We start from the raw sequence: 21009 nt of genomic DNA, 5'->3' as shown, positions 1-21009 counted from the left end.
CTAAAACACCAACTATTTTCTAGCTGTTAATTTGATTTGATGAGGACATATTTTGGCAGCAGAGTCTCAAATGCTGGGAGGGTTTTGCTCAATCCCCTCACTGAAGTATATGAATCCTGCTAATAAGATTTTTAAGTGGATTTTCCACACTTGAACAGTTAAGATCATGCCAGAGGGTCCTCCACAAAATAACAACTGAACCCTAGTATAATGTTTATTACTTCTTTTCTGCATATGTTTGACTTCACTTTGGTAATTGTACAATACTTTCCTGCTTTATCACACACTATACATATTGCCTGATTTTGTTTGGGTTTAATGCACTCATAGAACCTATGTTATGTTGCTCTTGATTATGATGCTGAACTATCTAAAGATACAGAAGGGTCATTTGAAGTTGTTGCAGAAGGTTGGTTTACTCTTTCGAAAGAACGATTTCAGACAGGGGAGATTCTATTTCAGCCACGCATTGCAGGAATGTAAGTCTAAGTTTTCTTATATCTTGTTATAATATGTGATGATTTGATCAATGGCAGATATTGTTTGCCTATACTTTACTGTGTTATAATATGTGATGATTTGATCAATGTGAAGTAAATTTCAAAAACAGATAAATTTTGTAATTGGAATGATTCCCAGGAAGTCAACCCAAAAAAAAAAAAAAACAGAACAACAGAACAAACAAATAAACTAAAAGGTAGGCACTATTACTCCATTGTGGCATTTCATCAAATATCTGGCATACACAATGATTCCTCAAGCAGGAACTTTTACTGTGTATCATCAACAACAATCCATTCACTTCATTAATTATATTGGTTAAAATATGATGCTCATAGATGATCAAATATGTGTGTGTGTGTGAATATCATAATCAAAATACATATTATGTTAATCAATCTATTTTCCAAATTATTTTCCCAAACTAAAATCATTCAAGATGTTTCTAAAATCCTTCAAAGTAGAGAAGTTTTGGAGATATTAGAAGCCATGCATGGATGGCAAGTATCTCATCTTAACAATGAATTCCATGGACCCAATCTTGTTCGAAAACAGTAGAAGAAACAGAGAGGGGTAGAGACAGAAATTGAGAGACCAGAAGAAAGAGGGGATAAAGAAGGAGAAACAGAGAGAGGAGGCTAACCTTGAAATCACAGTGGTTCTCTAGCTTGATGTCGTCAACGTATGCCGCGATGGAGGATGAACGAAGACTCTGATACTTGCAGGAGAGAAGTGTTGATAGACTAGGGCACAAATTGTAATCAAGGATGGTTGAACGGTTTTTGTTTTTGTTTTTTTTTTTTTATTGAAATTCTGATATGTTATTTTCGGAAAAAAAAATCTGATTTGGCGCGAAATTTTCGTTTTATTTGGCGGCTTCATTTTGCTTGGTTTTTGTAACGCCTGAGGTCAAACCGTTGCTAAAAAAATATATATAGCAACGTTTTAAGAAAAAAATGCTACTAAAAATTTTATATTTAGTTGTGGTCAATAACAGCTACAATAGCTCATCTATAGCAGCATTTTTCAGACCGCTACAATAAAAAACGCTGCTAAAAGTGAATTTTTTTGTAGTGATTTTTTATTTTTGTATTTGGTGAATTTAAAAAAAAAATCACAAATAGTATTGTTCTTGAGTATATCTAGATTAGGTGTATCTAAAAAATAAAAAATTACTTAAAATATTAAAAAATTAAAAAAATTAGTAAAAATAAAAAAAAAACACGTAAAATAAAAAATTTTAATTTTTATGTGAGTTAAACCAAAGAAAATGATTGTTATTTCTCTTGAAATGACATAAACAAAATATCAATCTTATTTTATATGTATAAAAGCTAAGGGATAAATATGTTATTTTAATTTGATAGAAATACAAGTATAATTTTGAAACGTGAGAGAAATTTATATTAAATAAAAATCGCAGGAGTGTAGTGTAATTTACTCTAACATTTACTAGTAATAGTTAACTTGTCATTAAATTTTTTGAAATTTTTTTTAGGTGCTTGCCCATGAGTACGAGTTTGCTTGGTGATGGTGATGTTTATGCCAAAGGACAACACTTTCGGTTGTTGGAGTTTTTTTTTTTTGGTTATTTTGAATTATGGGAGAAGATTGTGTATTTAATTAGAATGTACAATGTACATATAAATATTATAATTTGGTTGTGTTTGTTGATAATATTAATTTATTTTTTTAAAAAAAAATTGTTTTATATTTGGTTCTAAATGTGTGACTGGTATTATGGAGAGAAAATGTCATTTATATAGGATTTTTTTTTTTTTGTTTTTGCAAATTTTTTATTTAAAAAATGGGAATATTTGAGTTTCTCATTGTAAAATGTTATATTATTTGTTAATAAGGGATTAGCAAAGCTTGTTTGCTTACGATGTTGTTAAAAATCCATTATTATTTGCAACGACAAGTGTTATTATCGCTAAAAAGTGAGGTTTTTCTTTTTGGACCACTACAAAAATTTCAATTTTTTGCGATGATAAAATACCGTCGCTAATACTCGTAATGCCGTCTCAAAAAACTTTAGCGACCGCAAATAACTTTTAGCGACGGTAAAGGAAAGGTCACAACAGAGGGTGTTGCTAAAACCTGATGCCGTTGCCTTTTTTTTTTTTTTTTGCGACAGCATTTTACAATCGCCTATAATATGTAAAAAATTGAGACATTTTGCTACGACAATATTGTACTGTCACTAAAGCTTTATTTGGGATGGCAAAAAAATGTTGTCACAAAATGTTTTTTTGTTGCGATGACATGACCTCTGTCACCAATTTCGTTTGCGACGGCATTGCCTATGTCGCCAAAAAAATACATTTTAGTTCTAATGTTTTTTGCAATGGTGTGATGCCGTTGCCAAAAAAAAAAATGCAATAAAATTATTAAAAATGTTAAAATTACTTATTAAATGAAAAAAAAAATTGAAAAAGAAACCAATAATTGCATAATAATATAAAAATTCTTGTATAGAAATAACAATTTCTCCATAATAAAAATATTCTTGCATTCATAACTACACATCAGCAAAGTTACCCCACTATATAATGTTTTATAATATACATATATATATATATATATATATATAATGTTTAAATACATACTGTTGTTCACAATACAAAATAACAAAAACCAAAAACAAAAATTTTCCTCATCATTCTCCGTGGATAACAAAAACAAAAGTTAGTCGCATTCTTTACAAGCATGCATTCCACAAGAAGCAAACTCCTACTCGGGAAATATCTAAAAACAAAAACCAAAAATAATTAATGACAATATAATTATGTGTTAATATGTTAAGTACAAAAGAACATAAAAATTTAACTACTATACAATTACAAAGATAATTAAGTAAATAATTTTGCCTAGACCGAAATCCGACTCTAACTCCCAAACCGGGAACCTGATTCGAGTCTCGTATTCTCCCACAAGTCTCTCGTAACAAGGAGGTCATGTGTGTCATGTTTCGTGCTAATTTGACACCGTTTGGTGATTTTGGGGTATCAACACCTCGAATTCTTAGTTTCTTAAGGAACTAGTTTGCTTAGACCAAAATTCGGCTTTAACTCTCAAACTGGGAACTCGATTCGAGTCCCGTCTTCTTCCACAAGTCTCTCATGACAAGGCGGTTATGTGTGCCAAGTTTCATGCTAATCCGACACCATTTGGTGATTTTGGGGTTTCAACATCTCGAATTCTAAGTTCCTTAAAGGAACTAGTTTGCCTAGACCGAAATCCAGCTCTAACTTCCAAACCGAGAACCTGATTCGAGTCCCGTCTTCTCCCACAAGTCTCTTGTGTCTAAGCGGTCATGTGTGCCAAGTTTCGTGCTAATCCAACACCATTTGGTGATTTAGGGCGTCAACACCTCGAATTCTAAGTTTCTTAAGGAACTAGTTTGCCTAGACCGAAATCCGGCTCTAACTCCTAAACTGGGAACCCGATTCAAGTCCCGTCTTCTCCTACAAGTCTCTCGTGCCTAGGTGGCCGTGTGTGCCAAGTTTCGTACTAATCTGACGTCGTTTGGTGATTTTGGGACGTCAACACCTCGAATAACTTTAAATACACATCGATTTTACATATTGAGTAAATAAAAAGATTTGACACAATCAAAATCTTGAAAGAAAATATGTTAAAGATGTACAAACTTAAATCCATTAACGATAAAGTAGTGTCCTTACTCATCATGCAAGTCACAATACAATCTTTCAAAAACAAAGTCAGTTATTGCCTTTATGATAGATGTTCTTCATATTACATCATCATCATCATGACAGATACCAAGTGTCATTGTGTGAAAACCAGTGAATGATATTGAGAGGGTGATTTATGATCTGGAGTTGGGCCGAGGTAACGACCGAGCAGGTTGAGAGCCCAACAGCGCATTGGGTCGAGATGATGTACTATTCGCCCAGAGATGGGCTGCCAGAACTTGGGCCGGGCAGAACTTGGGCCGAGCGCGTCCCGCCCCAGACCGTAAAGAAGCGGCTCGGTAAGGTAGTGCTCGGTCGGACCGGGATGCTCGGTCCGAGGATAGCCGAAGCCAGACAAGCCGAGTGACCGACGCCCGGAAAGGCGCGGTCGGCCGAGGTTACCGTTTGACTGGCAGGAAAGCTGACCACGGGGTGCTTCGGGCTAGGCTTTGCCGAGATGCCGCCTAGCCCGGTCCTCCTCGGTCTTTGCCAGGGAAGTGCTTGGGTATGAAGCACGGCGCGGCGCAGCAACGCAAAGAGCAGTTCGGCTGCCAAGCTCCAGCTGTGATGGCGGGCAGTTGAGATTAGGTGATGTTCAGCAAGGTCTATACTGACAGATGGGATAGCAGAGCCATGTGTCAGGAGATGACTGGGAGTGGATATGAGGCTCAGAAGGTATATAAGCATGTTTGCGCCCCCCATACGCGACACACGAACATCTCTATAAGGGATTCTTGCACTCAAACACTCTCTCCCTTCTCTCTATCCATTCTAAGGTGTGTGCTAACTTGATCGTCGGAGGGTTTTTCCGGCCATACACCGCCGGGTAGCTCACCGTTACTTGCTCGCAGGTGATCGGGCATCGACGGAGCTCGGAAGAAAGGAGTACGGGCTTGCCGGAATATTTGCTCCCCGTACAATTGGCGCCGTCTGTGGGAAGCTTGACAGACAAAACCTTGTCTTCCAGGTTCATCTGATCGCCGTCCATGACGAACAACGACGAGTTTCCGTTGTCCGCCATCGACGGAGCCACCCCGGAGTATACCCGAAGGAGAGAGGGACCTCCTACTGTCCACCCAATGGCTGACTTGGGAACGCCCACAGGCGGACAGTCAGGAGACGCGCGGGACAAGCGCGGACGAAGTCATGGACATTCACGGAGTCCAGACGGTCACTGGCGGAGGAGAGACTCGCACGCCAGGCGACTGGAAAGCAAGTTGAGGGATCAAGATGCTGTCATCCGGCGAATGGCGGTGGAGATGGAAAATCTCAAGCGGCATGTCAAAGGGAAGGGTGTAGTTGGAGTGGGAGACCACAGTGAGCGCACCCCATCCCGCCGTTCAGGCGGTCAGAGTCAACGACATACTCAGTCCATATCTATTACCAGAAGTTACCAGGTTGGTGATTCCGACATGCATGCAGAAAAGTCTAGCGCGCAAGACAGCACCTACAAACCCTCACGTCCGGCGACGACGTCGAGGTACTCTTACTCTGCTCAGTCAAAGGATTTGCGGGCAGTCTTAAAGGAGCGAGCTCGCCGGCGCGAGGCCCAGAGAATACCTGCTTTTCAGCGGCTTTCATACGGGGTTCATGCCAGCGAGGAGGTCGGAATGCCTCCACCCCGCCATGCAGTGCAACTCCTTGAAGATATGGACTTGGCCAGGCTAAGTGCCACTCCTTTTTCCCTGGAAATTGAAACAACACCACTTCCGGTAGGCTTCCACCAGCCTAAGTTCACATTTTACGACGGAAAGACCGATCCGTACATGCATGTGAGCCACTTCCGACAGGTCATGGCGGGACATAGGCGCAATGACGGACTTATGTGCCTAATCTTCCCGTCTAGTTTAGGCGAGCTGGGCTTAAAGTGGTTCGAGAGGTTGCCGGAAGGGAGCGTACAACGGTGGCATCAATTGGCCGAGGCGTTTGTTACACGCTTCAAAACCAACACAAAGACACCAAAAGAAGTTGATCATTTGCTAAGTGTTAAGATGGAACCGAGCGACACACTGAAGGTATACAACTCAAGGTACTGGGAAACCATCAACGAGATCTTGGATTGCCCGGTCAACCTTGCAATCACGCAGTATAAGCGCGGTCTCCCGGTCGGACATAGACTGCGGGACTCGCTTACCATGCACCAGCCGACCTCCATAGGCCAGCTCATGCAGCGCATCAATGAGCACATCCGTGTTGAGGATGACGCGTCACCTTCTACCGTGAAGGCCAGTCCGGTAGTAACAGACAAGAAGACAGCAGGCAAAGTGCACGCAGTTGGGCAAGAGTCCAGCCGCTCAAGTGACCAAGCCGAGGAATCAGACCGTGGTTCAAATCGTAAAAATAGGGGTACAGGACGTCGGAATGACCGGGATAATTACCTCCGAGATGACGTTGAGGACGCAAACAGACGGATGAAGGTGAGGACTGGCATAACCACGGTCTTCAAGATTCCAATCTATCGCATACTTAGTGAAATCCGAGACGAGGAGTATGTCCGGTTTCCTGCTAAGTTGGGCGATGGACAAAAGGGCTATAATCCGCGGTATCGTTGTACGTTCCACCGAGAGAGAGGCCACCGGACTGAGGACTGTTTGCCTTTGAGGCAACACTTAGAAGAGCTGGTCGCTGCCGGGCATCTAGACCTTTACATTGACGGCGGCGTGAAGCCGAATCAGGCTCCGGTCGATCCCCGGGGACAAGATGACCGAGACGCACCACCGCAAGGGGTAATTAATGTCATCCACGGCATCGTGGAACCGGAGCGTGTCTGCGAACTTCGGGGCATGATAAAAAAGGCAGAGCATATGCGGGAAGTTTTGTCGGTACAGCCTGCCATCAAAAGGGGGAAGACAGAAGAAAAAGACGTGATTGGTTTCACCTCAAGGGATATAGAACGTATTCAGACGCCGCACAACGATGCCCTAGTAGTAACACTACGCGTCAAGGACTTCGATGTTAAGCGAATCTTGATCGATCAGGGAAGCTCGGTCGAGATCATGTACTATGATGCGTTCAAGCAGCTTAAACTCCGGGAGACAGACTTGGCTCCGGCAACTTCGCCACTGGTTGGATTCAACTCTCAACCGGAGTGGCCTTTGGGAAAGATTATCTTGCCGGTCAAAGCGGGATCCGTGGTCAAACAAGTTGAGTTTTGGGTGCTACAAGTGCCTTCGACGTACAACCTTATCCTTGGAAGGAGATGGCTACACGCCATGCAAGCTGTAGCATCGACTTATCATCAGGTGATGAGATTCCCCTCGGCTATGGGGGCAATCGAGGAGATTTGGGGCGATCAGGTCATGTCCAAGAAGTGCTTCGTGGCGGTCAACGGAAGCCGGGCTGCCAAAGGATTCGTTCAAATGATCGAGGGACCGGAGGACCAAGGTGTCTTGGATGATGTGGGCGCCAAGGCCGAGGATAAGGCTGTTGAAGAATTGGTTGAAGTGCGGATTGATACCGAGCAGCCAGACAAGTTCTTCTTGCTCGGTTCAAGTCTCACGGCCATAGAGAGGACCGAGATGATTGAGTTTTTGATGGCGAATATCGAAGTCTTTGCATGGTCGCCTTACGACATGCCTGGCCTCGACCCAAGTTTTATCTGCCATCACCTCAATGTTTTCCCTGGAGCAAAGCCAGTCATCCAGCGAACGAGGAGATCGGCGTTGCATCACGCCGAGGTAGTTGCTGAGGAGGTAAAAAACCTGCTTGAGGCACGAGCAATTCAGGAAGTGCACTATCCTCGGTGGATTTCCAACACAGTAGTGGTACCTAAGAAGAATGGGAACTGGCGAGTTTGTGTCGACTACAAGACAGTCAACCGAGCTTGTCCGAAAGACAGCTTCCCTTTGCCGCGCATTGACCAGCTAGTGGACTTGACGGCTGGACACAATAGGCTCAGTTTCTTGGATGCGTACCGTGGCTATCACCAGATCGCCATGCATGGGACTGACCGAGAGATCACCTCTTTCACGACTCCAAGGGGACTCTTCTGCTACTGAGTCATGCCATTTGGTTTGAAAAACGCCAGGGCAACCTTTCAGAGGATGGTGACCAAAATGTTTGCTCCTTTGCTTGGCCGGACAATGGAGGCTTATATCGATGATATGGTGGTAAAAAGCTAACATGAGGCAAACCATTTGTCCGACTTAGCCGAGATGTTTGCCATTCTAAGGAAGCACAAGCTGCGCTTGAACGCCTCAAAGTGTGCCTTTGGCGTGGGATCCGGAAAATTTTTGGGATTCCTAGTCACGAACCGAGGCATCGAAGCAGACCCTACTCAAATCAGAGCCGTGAAAGCGTTGAAGCAGCCCAGCTCGGCCAAGGACGTGCAGCATTTGGCCGGTATGGCCTCCGCGCTTAATCGATTTATAAGCCGGTCATCAGATCGCTGCCGCCCTTTCTTTCAAGCATTGAAGTCAAAGTTCTCATGGGACGACGAATGTGACCGAGCTTTGGCCGAGCTCAAGGAATATCTGTCTTCTCCGCCACTGTTGGTTACACCAGAGCTGGGTGAGGAACTCTACCTTTACCTTGCCGTCTCCCAGCATGCAGTCAGTGCGGTGCTGGTCCGGGCTGAAGGAATCAAGCACCTCCCAATTTTTTATGTCAGCAAAACTTTGTTACCGGCAGAGTCGAGATACTTGCCGTTGGAGAAGCTTGCTTTAGCCTTGATGATGGCTTCAAGAAAATTGGCGCACTATGTCCACGCCCATACCATTGTCGTACTGACTGAGTTTCCCCTCAAGGCCTTGTTTGAACGGGCGGACTTTTCAGGCCGAATTCTTAAGTGGGCGGTCGAGTTGGGACAGTTTGATGTCAAGTTCCAGCCGCGCACTGCTATAAAAGCCCAGACCTTGGCAGATTTTGTCGCCGAGTTCTCACCTGGCACTCATCCGGTATGCCCGGTCGACATTACCGAGGCAGATGATGAGATGCACGCAATGCCAACCGAGGTACAACCAGTTGGAGGAGGTGGCGCCGCGGAGGTGGCGCCGCGGAGTTAGCGCGCACCATCGAAGTTCCCTCAGTTTGCGCGGTCATACCACCCGGTGCTGCGATGACGGAGTTGTGTATCACCAACCCATCCACTCTGTCCGGTCCAGCATCACCAAGGGGGGAAGAAATTGAACCACACCGCTCAGAACCTGATGATTCGCCTACAGACTTGAGCATTACGGATCAACTTGCTGAGTTCGGTGCCGAATCATCAAGGGGGGAAGGAATGGATCCACACAGCTCAGAACCTGCGGCCGGCTTCACACCGCAACCTGATGATTCGCCCACGGACTTGAGCAGTACCGAACAACTTGCCGAGTCCGGTGTCGAATCACCAAGGGGCACTGAATTTGAACCGATCAACACCGAACTCGACACTGCACAGCCGAGCAGTTGTGATCCCGTTGCCCTTCGCAACTCTCAGGACCCATCCGACTGCTGGAAGCTTTTTGTGGGGGACATGTGGAAGCTTTTTGTTGATGAAGCGTCCAACCGCCATGGTGCCGGCCTAGGTATCGTTCTTATCTCCCCGGATGGCCTAACCATTGAACATTCTATCACGCTTGGCTTCCCGGCATCTAACAACGAGGCTGAGTACGAGGCACTTCTCGCCGGGCTCAAGAGCGCAATTCAAATGAAAGCTGCCGAGCTCCTGGTGTACAGTGATTCCCAGCTTGTGGTTAACCAAGTTTCTGGGATTTATGAAGCAAAGGACGAAAGGATGGCGAAGTACCAGGCTCTGGTCAGGGCACATATCAAGCAGTTTGAGGCAATTAGAGTCCAACAGATTGGCCGGGAAGAAAACAGCTGAGCTGATGAACTGGCCGGTCTCGCTTCTATGGTGGATAATACTTTTCCAAACCCTCTTTTGATTGACTTTCTTCCGCGGCCAAGCATTGAACACGCCGGGCAGACAGATGTACTCTGCGCCGCGCTCGGTCCCTCTTGGATGGACCCCTTGATCTTGTTCCTCAGAGACCGGACTCTTCCAACTGACAAGAGAGAAGCACACAAAATTCGGGTGAAGTCAGAGCGGTTTTGGCTCTCTTCATCTGGCGTGTTATATAAGAAGTCCTTCACTGGTCCTTATTTAAAATGCATGCACCCGAATAGTGTGGAGGCCTTCTTGTACGAAATTCATGAAGGCATTTGCGGCAGCCACATAGGAGGCAGGTCCTTGGCCTACCGTGCTATTTCGCAGGGATACTGGTGGCCGTGCATGCAGGCCGACGCACAAAAATATGTCTGCAAGTGCGAAAAATGCCAGAAATTCGCCCATCAGATCCACCAGCCTGCCAGGGAACTTCTTCCCCTCACCAGTCCTTGGCCCTTCGCTATGTGGGGGCTAGATATAGTGGGACCACTGCCAACAGCACCGGGCAACCGGAAATTCTTCATCCCAGCCACAGATTACTTCACAAAGTGGGTTGAAGCTGAGCCCTTGGCAACCATCAAAGAGAAAGACGTGAAGCGGTTTGTTTGGCAGAACGTGGTCACGCGGTTTGGCGTCCCCAAGATTTTGATCTCTGACAACGGCACCCAGTTTGACGGTCGCCTATTCAGAGGATTTTGTGAAGATTTGAAGATAGAATTCTACAACTCCACCCCGGCTTACCCGCAGTCCAATGGTCAAGCCGAAGCATCGAACAAGACTATACTGGATGGGTTGAAGAAACAGCTGGAAAAGGCCAAGGGCAAATGGGCTGAGGAATTACCTAGCGTCCTTTGGGCATACCGAACAACCCCGCGACGTTCTACCGGGGAAACTCCATTTGCTTTGGCTTACGGCATGGAGGCGGTCATACCCTTGGAAGTTAAAATGCCCACCCTCAGAAGCGAGAGTTTTGAGCCCGAGCTGAACACCGAGGCTATTGCCTTGGAGCTGGACCTAGTGGACGAGCGTCGGGAGAAGGCCCTCATCCATGTGGCCGCCTACCAACAGGAGCTCTCAAAGAAGTATAACAAGACGGTGCACCCCAGACCGTTCAAAGTTGGTGATTGGGTTTTGAGGAAGATTATGGGCAACACCCTGGTGCCAAGAGAAGGCACACTAGGGGCAAATTGGGAAGGACCCTACAAGATCACTGGTCTGGCGGGCAAGGGGGCTTACCACTTGGAGGATTTAGAGGGAAGAGCAATACCCCAGCCATGGAATGCGGCCAACTTGAAACTGTATTATTTTTAAGCTTTCGCTTTCTTTTCTTGTGCAAAGAAATTTTTTGGCTTGCACCACAGCATGTAATTCTTTTTATCAATTTATAGAAGTGATTTTGCTTTAAGCACTTGGACTGTTGTTTTAATGTTAAAAACCGAGATGACGTACTCCGGTTGGAAGAGTTGGTGTTTTGTCTAACTTCGAATTCCCAACCGAGATGACGTGCTCCGGTTGGAAGAGTTGGTGTTTTGTCCAACTTCGAATTCCCAACCGAGATGACGTGCTCCGGTAGGAAGAGTTGGTGTTTTGTCCAACTTCGAATTCCCAACCGAGATGACGTGCTCCGGTTGGACGAGTTGGTGTTTTGTCCAACTTCGAATTCCCAACCGAGATGATGTGCTCCGGTTGGACGAGTTGGTGTTTTGTCCAACTTCGAATTCCCAACCGAGATGGCGTACTCCGGTTGGAAGAGTTGGTGTTTTGTCCAACCTCGGATACCCAACCGAGATGATCTAATCCGGTTGGAAGTGTTGGTGTTTTGTCCAACTTTGTTATTACTAACCAGGATGGTTATTCCGGTTTATAAATTTGTTGTTTTGTTCTGCTGAAGCACTTCGACCGTGTTATGCATTCCGGTCGACAAAGTGTTTTGTTCAAACGATGAGTTATACCGAGATATTTTGCTGAAGATGGAATTGATTACTACCGTGCAAACACTTAGCAAAATTTGAGTTTCTCATTGAAAAGAAAATCATTACAAAAGGTGGGGACAGAGCACGGTTACATCAAAAGTGTTGAAAGCAAAAATACAAAAAAAGGAAAAAGAAAACTAAACTAGGGGGGAGAGATTGGTGAACTCGTCCTCGCCAGCATCGAGGTTGATGGTTGGACTTGCCTCTTGGGCACCGGGCTCAGTATTGCCGGGATGCTCTTGCACCTCGGCCTCCTCTGCTTCGGAATCTGTCTCACCGTCTCCATCTTCAAGTCCTTCCTCGGCCTCAGCTTGCAAAGCGCTGAAAACGTCGTTTGCATAAGGCACGAGGTAGACCGGTAGCGAAGCTGGAGGAGGGTTGACAAACACGTCGGTATCAGATCCCTGGCCGAGGTGTTCGCAGGCGGACTTCCAGTCGGCCTTGAAGTAGATGTCTTGAGTTGCAAAGACTTGTTTTTTGTAGCTTTGCTCGGCCTCGTTAAACCCGGCGTTGTTGGCAGCCCGGCAAGCTTTCTTCTCCGACTTCTTCAGGGTGTCCACCTCGGTCTGGAGCTCATTTTGTTTTTTCTCGGCTGCATTCAGCTGACCGAGCAGCCTATTATTATCAGCATTGGCCATCTCGAGGGAAGCCTTAGCCCGGCCGAGCTCGGCTTGATGGCTCTCGACCTGGCTGGCTGTGTCATTGGCCTTTTGCCGAAGCCTGTGGATGCGCTCCAAGACGAGATGCTGTTTTTGAATGGCCTGCAAAAAAGCAAAGTTGATTAGAAAGGGGACCGAGCAGAAAGGGAACCGCGCAAACACTTGTGAAATTTTCAAAGGAACATCGACTTACCCTGGCCATAGACTTCACCGACGATTTGACCAACCGGGTGTCGGGGACGTGGTCGCTGCCGACCACGTCGCTCGGTAGTAGCAGGGCCTTGGACAGATCAAAGGCGAGCAGATGCTCTTTGTCAGCCTTGATCAAAGCCGTTGCCGGGATGTCTTGACCCCGGTGCTTCAAATGTGGACGCCAGGCCGGCACTGGGGCGGGGGCGTTAGTTGGATGCTCGGTGGTAAGCTCGGCGACTAGCTCGGCGGACGGGTCTGCCCGAGCTCTTTTACCGGCACGTCTTGTGGAGGGTTCTCGGCTGGATTGCCCGGCAGATTGAGAGGCAAGGGCGACCACAGCGCCACTGGATTGATCGGCGGCTGGCAAGCGAGTTGTGACGCTCGGCATCTCGGTGGATGTGGCGGTGAGCAGGTTCTTGATTCTGCTGCGCTTTGCCATTTCTTGTTCCTCGGTCAGGCGGATGAGGGGAACGTCAGGAAGGGACGGATCTAGAGGCGGCGAAGGAGCGCGAAGGAAGTCAGTTACTCTACTCCGGCGCGGGGCAGAATACCTGTAGGTCGGTGTGTAGCCGAGTAGATCGTTGCAATCTCGGTGAGGGTACCGAAGCACGGTCCGAATTGCTTCGACGTTGGGAAATTGGTAGTTGGCTTGCAAAGCTTGGATTGCTGCAAAAGAAACAGGAAAACCGATTAGTTACAAGATAAAGAGTTAAGATAACCGAGCACAATTGAGTAGCTTACATGAAGAACCGAAGCCCTTGTTTATAAACCAGCCCGGCACCTCGGCCGTTTCGTAATTGCCCGACACCCAGAAAAAATCGTCGTCGTGCAGATCTTTATCCGGGGTGCCGGTTACGATTTTTTCCTTGCCCGGTCTTATCTTCAAGTAATATGCAAGGCCGTCGCCGGTGTGGCCCATTGTATATTGCCTTAATATCTCGGCTAGACCTAAGTTGGTGCCTAACCGATTGTTCAACTCGTGAACACCGTTGATAATCCTATAGGTGTTGGTGGACACTTGTGTGGGAGCCAGCCCGGTGCGGCGAAGGAACTCGGTTATAAGAGGGTTGAGCGGGAAACGGAGACCCCCTTCGACTATTGAGAGCACGGTGAAGGGGCATTGGTCAAGTCTGCCCCAGGGTGTGGTCTCCTCTTCTGCCAGTTCGAGATGAACATCGGCCGGGACGCCGTAATCCTCTCTGAAAACAGCTAGCGCGGCCGGAGTATCCACTAGAAAGCGGAATTTCCCCATTTCTGGCCGGCTTAGTGGACCCCGGCTGATGGGTTTGGCACTGGTTATTGGATGCTGCTCGGTCCTGAGAGCCTCAGGAATGACAGTGGTCCCTTGCACTCTGCAGGAAAAGGATGGCAAGTGTTAAGTGTGAGCGCGGTTGCGCAAAAGGAGCTGGATTTTAGCTCGGTCATTCAGAGTGCCAAACCACCTCGGTTGTCTATTCTATCTAAGGAGCCAGATTGCCCAAGCACACCAGATGTTAGCCCGGTTGAGCGACCAGGTCCTTTTGTTATCTCGGTTTTCGCTGGGGTTTGGACGAACTGGTTATTTGCTCGGTTAGGCTGGTTTTTTGGATCAAAAGAGGACCAGGAGCCCGGTTCACCCCAGTTCTTCAGTGTTCTTCATGAATATGAAGAACACCAAGAACAGTGGGAGGTTTGGGACGGATTCTAAGGCCTATGCCCTAAGAGCTACGTTTTTGTGCCCTAATGTGTGTAATATGAAAGAAAATAGCAACTCGAGGGATCGAAAACCTTACCTGTGAAGGATTGGAGCTGTTCTTCCAATAATGAGGAATGGCAGTCGAGTCTGAGGAAATGGCTTGAGCCTCTAAATCGTCAGATAGAAGAGCAGCAGTAGGAGGAAATGGTATGATGGGGGTCATGAATATGTAAGCACGAGACCGCCCAAATTTAAATTTTGGCACAGACGGCGGGTTGGCTGCTCGATGACCAATGGCAGCTTGCCACGTGTCCCTATTTATGGCAAAGTCAGGGCTGAAGCGACGGGTTGAAAAGACGAAGAGCCAACCAAGCTACTTTCGATGAAGAGGATGTCAGCCGAGGAATGTAACCGGGCAAGTTTGCAGACAATTATGTTAACTAGCCTGGTCAAGGTTAGGCGTCTTGAAGATCGGAGAAATGTTATCTCGGTCGAAGTGAGTAATCCCAGTCACGCTTTCACGGACGGAATTAAGGGGCAATTGAGAGGGTGATTTATGATCTGGAGTTGGGCCGAGGTAGCGACCGAGCAGGTTAAGAGCCCAACAGCGCATTGGGCCGAGATGATGTACTATTCGCCCAGAGATGGGCTGCCAGAACTTGGGCCGAGCGCGTCCCGCCCCAGACCGTAAAGAAGTGGCTCGGTAAGGAAGTGCTCGGTCGGACCGGAATGCTCGGTCCGAGGATAGCCGAAGCCAGACAAGCCGAGTGACCGACGCCCGAAAAGGCGCGGTCGGCCGAGGTTACCGTTTGACCGGCAGGAAAGCTGACCACGGGGTGCTTCGGGCTAGGCTTTGCCAAGATGCCACCTAGCCCGGTCCTCCTCGGTCTTTGCCAGGGAAGTGCTTGGGTATGAAGCACGGCGCGGCGCAGCAACGCAAAGAGCAGTTCGGCTGCCGAGCTCCAGCTGTGATGGCGGGCTGTTGAGATTAAGTGATGTTCAGCAAGGTCTATGCTGACAGATGGGATAGCAGAGCCACGTGTCAGGAGATGACTGGGAGTGGATATGAGGCTCAGAAGGTATATAAGCATGTCTGCGCCCCCCATACGCGACACACGAACATCTCTGTAAGGGATTCTTGCACTCAAACACTCTCTCCCTTCTCTCTATCCATCCTAAGGTGTGTGCTAACTTGATCGTCGGAGGGTTTTTCCGGCCACACACCGCCGGGTAGCTCACCGTTACTTGCTCGCAGGTAATCGGACATCGACGGAGCTCGGAAGAAAGGAGTACGGGCTTGCCGGAATATTTGCTCCCCGTACAGATATGATAAAGCAATTAAACACATCGTTATACAGTCTTATGAGAATGATAATAAAATTTAAACACAATGTTCATAGCATTCAATGATCACAAATTACTAATCATTTCCAATATCCGAAAGAACAATAATGATTCAAATCAGAATCAAACTAACATGCACTACAACAAAAAAGAGTTTTTACAACAAACCTATATCATGGAGATCATTCTTATCTTGGTTCCTTTGTGTTCTATGTGGACTAAATTAGCGCAATCTTTTAATATAAACAAATTAATAAGAAGACCAAACCAAAGAAAAGGAAAAAATTAAAAGACATAATGAGTATTTGAAATCATATTAAGAATTAAAAATAGCTTTCCACCTAATATTAGATTAGATATAATTATGAGAAAAACTTTTGATCTTGATTTCTTTGTGTCATGTGGATTAAATTAGCAAGAACTTTTGATATAAACAAATTAATAAAAAGTCCCAACCAAAGAAAAGGAGAAAAAAGAAACATAAAATGGGAACCTAATTGGTAATTGAAGTCGTATTAAAATTAAGGATAGCTTTCCACGTAATATTAGATCAAATATAATACTGAGGAGTTTCTATAAAATAAAACTAATCACAAAAGTGGAAAAACAAAAATTTCTTTTCTTCTTGGACATACCTTTATCTGTGGTAACAATGAGATTTCATACAAAAGTTCTAATAGCAGCAGCTTGTTATCTGTGGTAACAAGGAGACTTACTACAAAATTTCTGACACAGATTTCTAAAATAAAAAGGAACAAGCTGTAAGCAAAGTCCCATATGCTGCACCAAAAAATTTCTTTTCTTCTTGGACATACCTTTATCTGTGGTAACAATGAGATTTCATACAAAAGTTCTAATAGCAGCAGCTTGTTATCTGTGGTAACAAGGAGACTTCCTACAAAAGTTCTGACACAGATTTCTAAAATAAAAAAGAACAAGCTGTAAGCAAAGTCCCATAGGCAACAGGATCAAGGTTATATTGGACCAACTAGAAACCTATTATGCTGATTATTCTATTTGAAGTGTGCCACAGAGGTCTTGTTTGACCTAATATTTTTAAATATACCAGCATTGATAAGTTATGAACTATGGAACTAGAAAATAAAACAGTTAGTTTCATGAGACTGGGAAATATAATCCATTCTTCATATGCAGGGGAAAAAATAACTTTGCTATTAGCTTTCTTTTTCTTTGTCCCAATAATCATTTTACATTGCAAAGAAAAGGTCAACAAGATAACAAAGGTATACGAGGGTTAAAAGAATTCCAAGCCACAAGTTCTGTTATCAAATTACTAAGTGTAATTGTTGCCTCAAAAATTTCAAGTTTTTAACCAAGTCAATCTCTTACTAGCAAACTATTCACCCAACTCAACAACAAACTTAAAAGTTCATTAATATTAGCTTTGTTTTTGCACTTTCAAAGCAACTGTCCAGTTTCCTCAACCATTAGTTACCACCATGACTAATCAGATCCACAACCACAAATTCTTCCCTAGAATATGAACTCTCAATCACAGGTTTCATTAAAAAAAAAGGAGCAATAAAAAGACAATCAATTGGGTGCCAATTACTAACATTAAAAGACAATCAACTATGTGGTGTGGTCATCCTTAATGATTTCCATATTTACAAATGATCCCTGACACATTATAACTACCCTATGTCAATAGTACTTTCTTTCAGGTAACTATCCAATATTAATAAACCAAAGAAAAATCCACTTCTAAAGGTGTATCACTTTTATTTTATTTTTTTAATTTTTTATCTCATTCTCACAGACAACCACAACTTGCCTTGAGGCAATTCTTTGGATTATGTAGCACCATCACCATCGCCATTATCGTCACAAAAATTTATACTAGCAGAGTTTCCTTTTGAACCATGAGCAAGGGCAAGTTTGATGATATACAAGCACGAGAGGTTCACTATAATTCTTCCTATGAATGTATATATATATAACATAATTTAAATGATAGTATTAACTTATAGTGAAAAATGAGGAAGAAACAAAATGAACTAATCTCACTCTGGAGGCATGTATCCAAAAGTACCCACAAAACGGGTCTACAATGAAGCACTCCCAACTTCAGTCAGTTTTGCCAGCCCAAATCCTACAACCTGTATGTAGTATATACAACAATTTAGACTATTTGAAATAATAAATGTTTGCAAATCACAATCTAGTACAGGCATTTTCATAACCTTCGCACGGAAGTTTTTGTCTATCAAAATATTTACTGATTTAATATCTCGATGAATATAGTTAGGGACAGTATGCTCATGGATGTATTCAACTCCTCCAGCTAAATCAAGGGCAATTTGCACCCTAGTACACCATGGCATTGGGTCTCTATCTAAAAGCAACATAAGTTATACAATCATAAAACATATTGAAATACTAAGGAATAGAATTCACACTTCGTGGATGAATAAGAATTTTTTACCTGAACCACGCATATGTTGACTTAAGTTGCCATTCTCATTGAATTCATAGACTAAGAATAATGAACCCTCCACACAGTGACCTATTAAGCGCACCTGCATTGAATTTTCAATAATATTAGTAACACATAAACTCAATAAAAATCAACAACTATACTACTTTAAGAATGATGTAGAAGTAAAAACACCTCAATATTTTACTATAATCACAGAAATACAAATCAAATGTTTTTTTTATTATCTTGTTATGGCCGCAAAAACCGAATGCATTTGGTAAAATTCAGCAAAAGGAAAAAAGTTCCTCCTCAAAAAATTGCACACTTATCTTTGCCTAACACATAATTCAAAATCCTATTCAATAGCTTATTCAAACGTAGTACTCCCAAAATCAATTAGCTTAACAACACTTGACTTTAACAGATTCTTTAAATATGAAACATCTTTAGTGGGTCGTGATAAAGACTTGAATGCAGGCAAAAAGCGAATCAAATATCAGCATTTTGAAGAAACAAGATTATCAAACTCATAAGCACCAACCTAGCAATGTTATATACAGTTTAACGTATAAAGTAAGAGATAAACATCTTAATAGATTAAATTAAAAATAGATTCTTTGAAAAAATGTTCTTCATTTAAATCTGAACAATATATATATATATATATATAGGAACCATTAGAAGTAAAAATAAACTCTAAAAAACAAAAAAAACATGAGTCCCAAATAAGAAACATATATAATCAAAGTAAAGTTTCGAGATACCATTAATCCAAGCAAAAAGAGTGTATGAAACAGAACATAATTCAAAGCAAAATCAAAATAAATAACAAAACAAACAGCAGCAATCATCCACCAACATTGCCAAAAAAAAAGTAAAATAGGAACCATTAGAAGTAAAAATCAAAATTACCTTAAAAATTGGCAATGGCAACAAAACCTTAATTTTTCAATCAAAACCCCCCAAATAAAAATCCTAAATTTTCAATTTAAAACATAACTTCTCAAAATTTATATATATATTTTTTTCAATTGAAGTCCCTAAATCACTAAACATATACATGAAATAGAACAAATGGTGATAGAAAAATCTGAACAGAGTTTCGCAAGAAATAAAAAAATCTGCCTTCGTCCAATCAACACCTCTTGACTGTGGTGGTTTCAAAAACCTAGCTTCGTAGAGAGAGAGAGACAGACAGAGAGAGTGAGAGAGAGTGAAAAAGAAGCAGCGGTAGTTTACCAAAAAAAAAGAGAATCAGTAGCAATGAGTTGAAATCGGAATTGATGAGAGAGACACGCCGCACCGTCGTCGCTCGCTTGCCGCCGTCGCATGCTGCTCGCTGCCGTCGTTCGACGCCGTCGTCTGCCGCTGCTCACCGTCGAGAGAGATCGAGAGAGAGAGAGAGAAAGAGAGTCATAAGAAGAGATGGGGATTTTTGATAGGGTTTTTGATTGAAAAGATTAGGGATTTTTGAGATTAGGAATTTTTAGTTGAAGAGGGGAAAATGAGCAGGAAAAAAAAAAAAAAAGCCGAGCGTTCAGATTTTGGGATTTTTTTTTTTGCGACGTCAAGTTTCACCGTCACAAATAGAAATTTAAATAATAGAACAACGTCGGTTAACTAAATTTTTTTATTTGCGACGAGGGGAGGTTGTCATCGCAAAAAATAAATTTATTTGTGACAGCAGTGATTGCCATCGCAAAAAAGGGTATTATTTGCGATTGCAATTGTTGCTGTCACAAAAACTTGTTTTTTGTGACAGGAAGTGGTGCCGTCGCTGAAACCGCTTTATTGGCAGCGGTAAATGATCCTGTCACAAAAATAAACTTTTTGTGAAGGTAAATGATGCCATCGCAAATACTTCCGTGTTATATACCCTATTTTCTTGTAGTGGATGATGGCAAGCAACAGTTGCAAATAAATGAAAAATTTTGACAAGCAAATGTGCATTTGCAATGATAAGTCACCTTTTGTCATGCTTTTCTTTTTTATCTTTTTTATTTTTATTTTTATTTTTATTTTTATTTTTATTTTTTTTTGGGGGGGGGAGGGGACAATTAGAAAATAAACCTCAAAATTTTAGCCTTCTAAAAAAATAAATCTCGATTTTTTAATTGTGTCAATTTAAACTCTAATCTTTGATTTGCTTTTAATCTAAATCATTAGCCTATTTTTGTCAAGTAAAACCAATAGAAAAAGAATATTTCAATTATTAAACTCAATGTAAATATAAATAAAATGTCTAAAAAATCATTTTCATTTAGTTTAATAATTAAAATACTCTTTTTTTTATTGATTTTACTTAACAAAAACATATAAATGGTTTAGATTAAAGATAAATCAAAAGTTAAGAGCTTGAATTAATAAAATTAAAAATTTAAGATTTATTTTATTATAAGAATTAAACTCTGATTTTATAATTTCTCCCTTCCCCCTCCCCCTCTCCCTCTTTTTTTCCTTTCTCTGTTGTGATTTTTGTTGCCACATCTGTTAGGGAAAATCGATGTGATTCTCCACAAGTAAATCAATCAATGGGAATAAAAACTAATGCGGAAAAATTAAATCAAAGGCAACACAAGAATTTTTACGTGGTTCCCTCAATGTGAGGTACGTCCACGGGATCGAAATCCGATTCCACTATCAACCAAATAAGTTCCA

At 43.2% G+C, this 21009-nt stretch overlaps 1 long non-coding RNA gene across 1 annotated transcript; it reads right to left on the bottom strand.

The window, feature by feature from the left end:
* Nucleotides 1-16524: 16524 nt before the first annotated feature.
* On the bottom strand, nucleotides 16525-19920 carry LOC114307296 (uncharacterized). The gene is made up of 3 exons (XR_003645043.2): nucleotides 19591-19920; nucleotides 18358-18451; nucleotides 16525-18031 (listed from the first exon to the last, which is right to left on the bottom strand). It is a non-coding gene; the product is annotated as an uncharacterized LOC114307296 (long non-coding RNA).
* Nucleotides 19921-21009: the final 1089 nt, after the last annotated feature.

The sequence above is a fragment of the Camellia sinensis genome, chromosome 12 (assembly GCF_055761805.1).
Source record: "Camellia sinensis isolate YWXY chromosome 12, ASM5576180v1, whole genome shotgun sequence".
In the NCBI taxonomy this organism is placed as follows: Eukaryota; Viridiplantae; Streptophyta; class Magnoliopsida; order Ericales; family Theaceae; genus Camellia; species Camellia sinensis.
Note: the sequence above shows the minus strand (reverse complement) of the source record. Positions and strands in the feature narration are given on the sequence as shown.